This window comes from Trichechus manatus, unplaced genomic scaffold, assembly GCF_000243295.1.
Source record: "Trichechus manatus latirostris isolate Lorelei unplaced genomic scaffold, TriManLat1.0 scaffold00067, whole genome shotgun sequence".
Taxonomy (NCBI): Eukaryota; Metazoa; Chordata; class Mammalia; order Sirenia; family Trichechidae; genus Trichechus; species Trichechus manatus.
In genome coordinates this window covers 46,546-53,666 of record NW_004444003.1, presented here as the reverse complement: position 1 = coordinate 53,666, position 7,121 = coordinate 46,546, and positions in this window count along the sequence as shown.

Sequence of the window (7,121 nt, the reverse complement as noted above, 5' to 3'; positions counted from 1 at the left end):
CATAACAATGTATGTAAAAAAAATTTTGTATGGGAGACTAACTTGAAATGTAAACTTCATTTAATTACAACAATAAAAAAAATAGTATACTAGAATACAATATACTATATTGATCGTACACATTTTTAAATGAGAGTATATTAAAATGAAATTTTGTCACAAAGAAAGGCAATCCAGCATACAAATTAAAAGAAATAGAATTACTCTATTAAAATATGTATTATGGAAAATTTCTTCAGGAAATACATAAAGACCTTCATAAATTATACTATATGAATATATTTGTAATGACTGTAACAATCATAAATGCTAGCAACATGTAAAGCAGGAACTTTATTTCATAATTAGTTTTCATGTAAAACAAAAATGTTTCCAGAGAAGGTATATGAAAATTTATAAAAGCAATAAATGCATATATTTATTTATTTATTTTAAAGGAGCTCTTATGGGAGTTTTACCCAAAGAAATTCAAAACAGAAAAATCCAATATTATTAAGTGTGTCTTTAGCCACAAAATATATCGTCATGCTGGAAACCAAGAAGAGAGACACTAATACATGCAGGGGGATTCTTTCATCATCAGGGGAAATGTACTACACAAGGAAAGATACATGTAACAATTTTATTGAAATTTGGAATTCTGTACACAAGCTAATGAAAATAAAAGTTTAGATTAATGGCATAAAAAGAAATGATATTTTTATAGATATGTAAAATAAAAACTTAAATTCCTTCTGGCTAGAATAAATGAAATTGGGAAACTTCTCTAAGCAGAATCTTGAAAATGGACACACACACACACATACACACACGGATTTGCTCTAACTTCATTAGAAAAGAAGAACCAAAAGCAGAACCGTTTCTAACATTTGTGAGGCCTAGGGCAAAAATGAAAAGGCCCACACCATATGTCAAAATATTTGAGAAAGTTACAAAGCAAGATAACGTGCTGTTAGATATTTCTATCCTTTCTGTTGTTTCTGGAGTTCCTCAGAACTCCACAACAGAACATGGCCCACCTGTGGCCTGCCGCCTTCACTTCCCACTGCTGGCTCTATCTGGCACCACAGGGGTCCCTGCACATGCATGTAATGCCCTAGCTTAAAGGACAAAATCCTGTTTACATTCCATGCAAATTACTATTCCCTGACCACACTTTGGCCCTAGGGGCATGCTGACCAGCAACAGGACAGTCCTGGAAAAGAAGTCTGCAGAGTTCCTGGAACCAAGTATGGTGCTGACTGTGTAGAGAACTTAACACGGAACAGAAGGGGAGCTGTGCAGGCTGAAGAGTGAGCCTGTCCGCCGGCTTCATAGACTCCTGGCCTCATTGGAAGGGCGTAAACCATAGTGGGGCCAGAGTAGGAAGTCATCTTGTGCAGCCTAAGGTAGTACAAAGGAAAAATAAGGCAGAAGACATAATGAAACAGATCCTGGTTCTTAAACATGGAATCTCTGTGACTGTGAAAACTACAATGGCAGAATGATAGAGGTGGAGGTATTGGCAGCCCAAATGTCATGGTGGCACTGCCATTCACTCTTGGTAGCATTCCATACAAAGCAATACGCCAGTCTTCCCTCAGTGTACATGGCAACTGAACGCCCTGAAAAGTCGGTGTGTTAAAATTGTGCAAAAATACCACACACAAAATACTTTTTTGTTGTATAGTACTGGCTCCCACCCACTAAATGCCAGAAGTACCTGCAATATCTAACAAACAAAAACTCAACAAATTTCTAAGATATCACACAGGAGGCAATACTGTCTCCTAGGGAAACACTGCCCTACTGTTTTTAGCTGTCATCAAGTCGCTCCAAGTCATGGCAACCCCACGCACAACAGAATAAAACGCCGCCCTGTCCCGTGCTGTCTTCGTCATTGTTGGTATGTTCCAGTCCATTGTGCAGACTGCTGCGTTTTGAGTTCCTTCCAACATAGGGGGCTCATCTTCCAGCACTATATTGGACGGTATTCTGTTGTGATACATAGGATTTTCACTGACAAATTTCTAGAAGTAGATCACCAGGCCTTTCTTCCCAGTCTGTCTTAATCTGGAAGCTCTGATGAAACCTGTCTATCATGATGACCCTGCTGGTATTTGAAATACCAGTGGCATAGCTTCCAGTGTCATAGCAACACACAAGCCACCACAGTATGACAAACTGACAGATGAGTGGTGGACTGTCCTACTGGTCCTCAGTAAAGAGCTATGAGAATTCAAGAAGAGAGCCTTTAGTTCAATCTGGGGTTCAGAGGTCCTCAAAGGCTTCATGTTGTTGTTGTTAGCTGCTATTGAGTCAGCCCCAACTCACGGGGACCCCATGCACAATGGAACAAAATGCTGCCCAGTTCTGCGCCATCCTCATGATGGGTCATTGATGAGACTTGTTTTTCATTGGCTGACTTTCGGAAGTAGATCGTCAGACCTTTCTTCCTACTCTGTCTTAATCTGAAAGCTCCACTGAAACCTGTTCAGCATCACGGCAACATGCAAGACTCCACTGGCGCAGAGGTGGTGGCCATGCATGAGGTACATTGGCCAGGAATCCAACCTGGGTCTTCAGCATGGAAGGCAAGAATTCTACTACTGAACCATCACTGTCTCCAAAGGCTTCATAACCAGTTGCCTTCAAGTTGACTCTGACTCATGGCGACCCTGCGTGTGTCAGAGTAGAACTGTGTTCCACAGGGTTTTCAATGGCTGATTTTTCAGAAGGAGATTGCCAGACCTTTATTCCAAGGCACCTCTGGGTAGACTCAAACTTCCAACCTTTCAGTTAACAGCTATGTGCATCAACTGTTTGCATCACCCAAGGACTCCAATGGCCAAATGTGACCTGGGGCTTGTAATCTGAGGAGGACTTTTCCAGGGAGCACTTTTCTGAAGAAAGCACTGCATGAAAAGGCTCAGCCAAACCTCTTCAACCACCTAGCTTGGCAGAACAAAAGTCTCAACACATTGAACAAGAATATAATAATAAAATAGAATACAATAGAAGGCTCTAGGCTATTGTCAAGTTTGTATGGGTAAAATGTAATTGTTGAGTTGAATAAATTTTAATGACCTCCGCAAGAACTAGGGAAGTCAGGTTCTTACCCCAGAGCGCTACAGGGTTTTACCCAGTGTATTCCGTATAAACCGGGTTGAGGGTTTTTTGTTGTTGTTGTTTTCTTTTAGAGTCTCCTCCAATAAATCTATTCGGTGATACAGCCTCTCAGTAACAATTTGAGCACTGAGCATATTAGGCTACAGAATCAGAAGAAAAATTACTTTGACTATCAGTATGGTCTGTGGTTTTCTCTGTGAGCAGGATTGGTGCATGTCTCATATTTCTGGAACACAGCTTCGGTTCTCTGATACCTTGGGCATATCTTAATCATGATGTTATGCTTAATAAATGTCTCTGTTTGATTTGAAGTCTCATCTACTGTATTGAATCAACATAGCCCTACATTTGTTCCTGCATGTGTTGGAGATGCTGTTCAAGCATCTGTCCAAATTAGCGCACTTAGCTTCATTTCCTTCCTTGGGGGAATCCTGTAGTTTTTCTTACTATAGAGTTTTTAAAGAGGCCTTAATTGTTCATCTTCCCTGTTGTGAATGAGTCCCTTGGAGCTGTTAACAAACTACTCATAATAAGTTGGACTAGAGGATCTCTAATATTCCCTCCCAGTTCCAACCCCTATGATTTTTACAAGTGGTACATTAATTTCCCTAATTTCTGGAGAACTAGAAAGTCACAGGCAGAGACTGAGAATACAAAGTGATTCTTGGTGAACTGTCATACTTGCACATGTTGAATACAGGGCACACTGGAAAGGGAGTTAAGGAAGAAGTAACTGCTCAAATTTTTATGGTTATTAGACTTGGGTGGTATTTGAAAAGGTTTCACAGAGTAAGTTTAACTTTTAAAATGTTTGGAGCAGGGAAGAATGTCACGTCTTGGCAAAGAGTCTTAAGGAAGTTCTGCTGGAAAAGTGAAATGATCCAAAAGAGGAAAAGAGAGAACAAAACAAAGACATGTAAGAGGTGAATTTACAGATTTATATAAATTCCACAATTAAGATTTTTTGATCCACGTAATTGTAACCTTTAAAAAAAAAAAACCACTTCAGATTGTTTTCATGGCCCCCAAAGTACACTAGCCGCCAGTGAATATGTTAAAGACCCTAAGACCTTTATCTTGGGTCTGAGGAGGATTTGGCTGTTAACTGAAAGATTGGAGTTTTTAATCCACCCAGAGGTGCCTTGAAAGAAAGGCCTGGTGATCCTTTTTTGAGAAATCAAGCACTGAAAACCTCATGGAGCACAATTCTACTCTAATGCAATGGGGTTGCCATGAGTCAGAACCAACCCAATGGCAAATGGTTAATAGAAGAGGATACTGATGTTTGGGAGGAGGTGCCATCATTTCACAGTTTTGCCATTTTCTACTTTCATGGAACACAATGCTGACCTAGGTTACTTTGATTTTTATTCTTGTTATTGGAAAACAGAGGGAACCATTTGCACCTGTTTTGTCTTTAAGAAGATATATTGCTGGTTTCACAGAGCTATCTACCCTCATTTCTGAGACCTTCATTTTTACCAGATCTTTCATTCCAAAGCAAATGAATAATGAAAATTCATATCTAATCCTTTAATTAGGGTGTTCTTCTCTAGTCCATCTTTACCAATCTTCTTTGGATTTTTGTATCTTCTTCATGTCTACCTGCATTTCCAATTTCCTTTTTTCTATGTTCATCTTCTTTCCTGAATATTTCTCTGAGATTTCCTTAAGTGAACGTTGGTTCATTCTGATTCACACTTTGTCATTCACCTAAGACAATCTCCTTTTCCATTTCTTCATTATGCTCATATGTACAGACAGTCCCCAGATTATAAACGAGTTCTGTTCCTGAGTCTGTCTTTAAGTCAAATTTGTACGTAAATCGAAAATTTTAGGTACAGTTCGTATCTAACACCAGTAAGTAAGATGTTTGTCTTAGTATATAGTGTACCTTTCTAGGCATAGAAAACATCAAACACTTCCAGATACACTAAAACATTTTTAACATGATAATACAGTAATAATAATGATGTTTTGATGCGCCTGTTTGTTATTATAAGCCATTGTATGTACCTCAAATTTTTAATATAATAGACTTTGTGGGGTTTGGTTCATAACTACTGGTTGTATGTAAGTCAGACATTCATAACCCGAGGACTGCCTGTATTCAGTTTGGAGAGGTTTGTACTATTTTCATTGCTTTCTATTTTAGGATCAGCCAATATAGCACAATTTATCCATTTTCTTATTGAAGGACATTTAGTTTCCCTCCTCTGTCCTTTTGTGCCAAGCTACCTTAGTCATTGGAGTTTTTTTTTTTTTTTTTTCATCTCATTTGGGTTTATTCTGATGTTGCCTTTTCAATACCCCCTTGTTCTTATCTCTCCACCCTCACTAACACACACACCCCCATGCTGCCGCCACCAGTGTATTCCTCTTCGTTAGTCCCTTTGCCACACAGCTCTATTTGCTATCCTAAGATAGAATGTGTGGGCCCTTTATTCTTACTTCAATTTAATGTTTATCTCTCCTCCTGTCTTCTAATTCAGTCCTACATATTTACACACCTATCCATTCTCATCTCTTTCTCCTGTCAGCAGATCATTTCAGTAGTGTTTATAACAGTTATAAGAACAGATTTTTTATTTATCACTTCAGTGGAAACAAACCCCTCAACCACAATTCAAATATTAAGACGCAGAACTGAGTAGAACGTATTAATTTATTTAACAAATATGTGTTGAGTATAGCACTGAACTAAGCTCCAGTTTTTGAATGATAAGAATAATAAGCCATTACACCTCCCCTCTGCTTCTTTCTTCTTTAGAAATCATAAACAGAATGTGATCTCTTTAAAATGTCTGAAATCAAGGAGCTTGAAAGAAGCCTGAGTTTCTGTCTAATATGTCTTTTGAATGTTAAAATATTTAAGACAAAGTGGACTTCCCCTTGGCAAATGGGAGTTCTCATTAAAAATGCAAATATGTATTATTGATTCCTGAATGAAATCACTGAATATTGAAAAGGAATGAAGTGAAATGTATCCAAATAGGATGCTAAGAAGGGATAATGTAGCTTTTAGAAAAAAACTAAAATCTGGACCACACCTGAGTGTAATAGAAGACAGAGCAACATACCCAGAGTATAGTGGGAGTTAGGAAAAAATAGAAGGCTCGGTAATTATAGGAGAGTAGGCTTTGAGTAACCCTATTTGCTGAAATAGAGTATTTGGTTATACCTCTTCAACAGCTGCTCCTCCCAAGCCTTGAAGGGCTCTTTCAGCGAGAAACTATGTTCACCACCGTGATTAGCTTCTAGGGGCCATTGTGGCTGTGGCCTGTCAGAACTGCCAGTTTGCCATTATACCATTCCTTCGTTCTATATTAGGCATGTAGGGTGGCACAAATGACTTGCACTCAGCTATTAACCTAAAGGTTGGTGGTTCAAACTCACCCAGTGATGCTGTGGAAGAAAGGCCTGGTTATCTGCTTCCATATAGATTACAGGCAAGAAAACTATGAAGCGGTTCTACTCTGTAATACACAGGGTCACCATGAGTCGAAATTGACTGAACAGTAGCAGGTTTTCTGCTACGTGACCTCAAACTGAAATTGTATTACTGAACTAGATTCTGAAGAAGGAGATGATGTAATTATTCAAATTAATAACCTCAGGGTAGTCATATGAGAGAAGAGTTTGGACTTCTCCTTCTCTGTGGAGGTGCAACTGGAAAACATATGAAAGAGAGCTGTGACCCTGATCTACTCGCAGATGAATGGGGTGTCTCAAAAGAAAGCAGACTCTGTGTCAGGGGAAGGGGTCTAGCACATGTGAGATGACCATTTGGCAGGGAGGCTGTAGAAGGGATTCAAGCCTTGGATACGAGGTTAGATTAAATGGCTTCCAAAGGAATTTCTAGAATTATGTTCTTTTCATTGGAAACTTGGTGTTTCTGCTTTTACAGAATAAATCTAGGCAAATCAGCATATTAGATACTTATTCACATTCTTCTTGAAGACTCAGTTTGCTTATCTGGAAAATGGGAGTATAATACTTATCTTGCAGTTGTT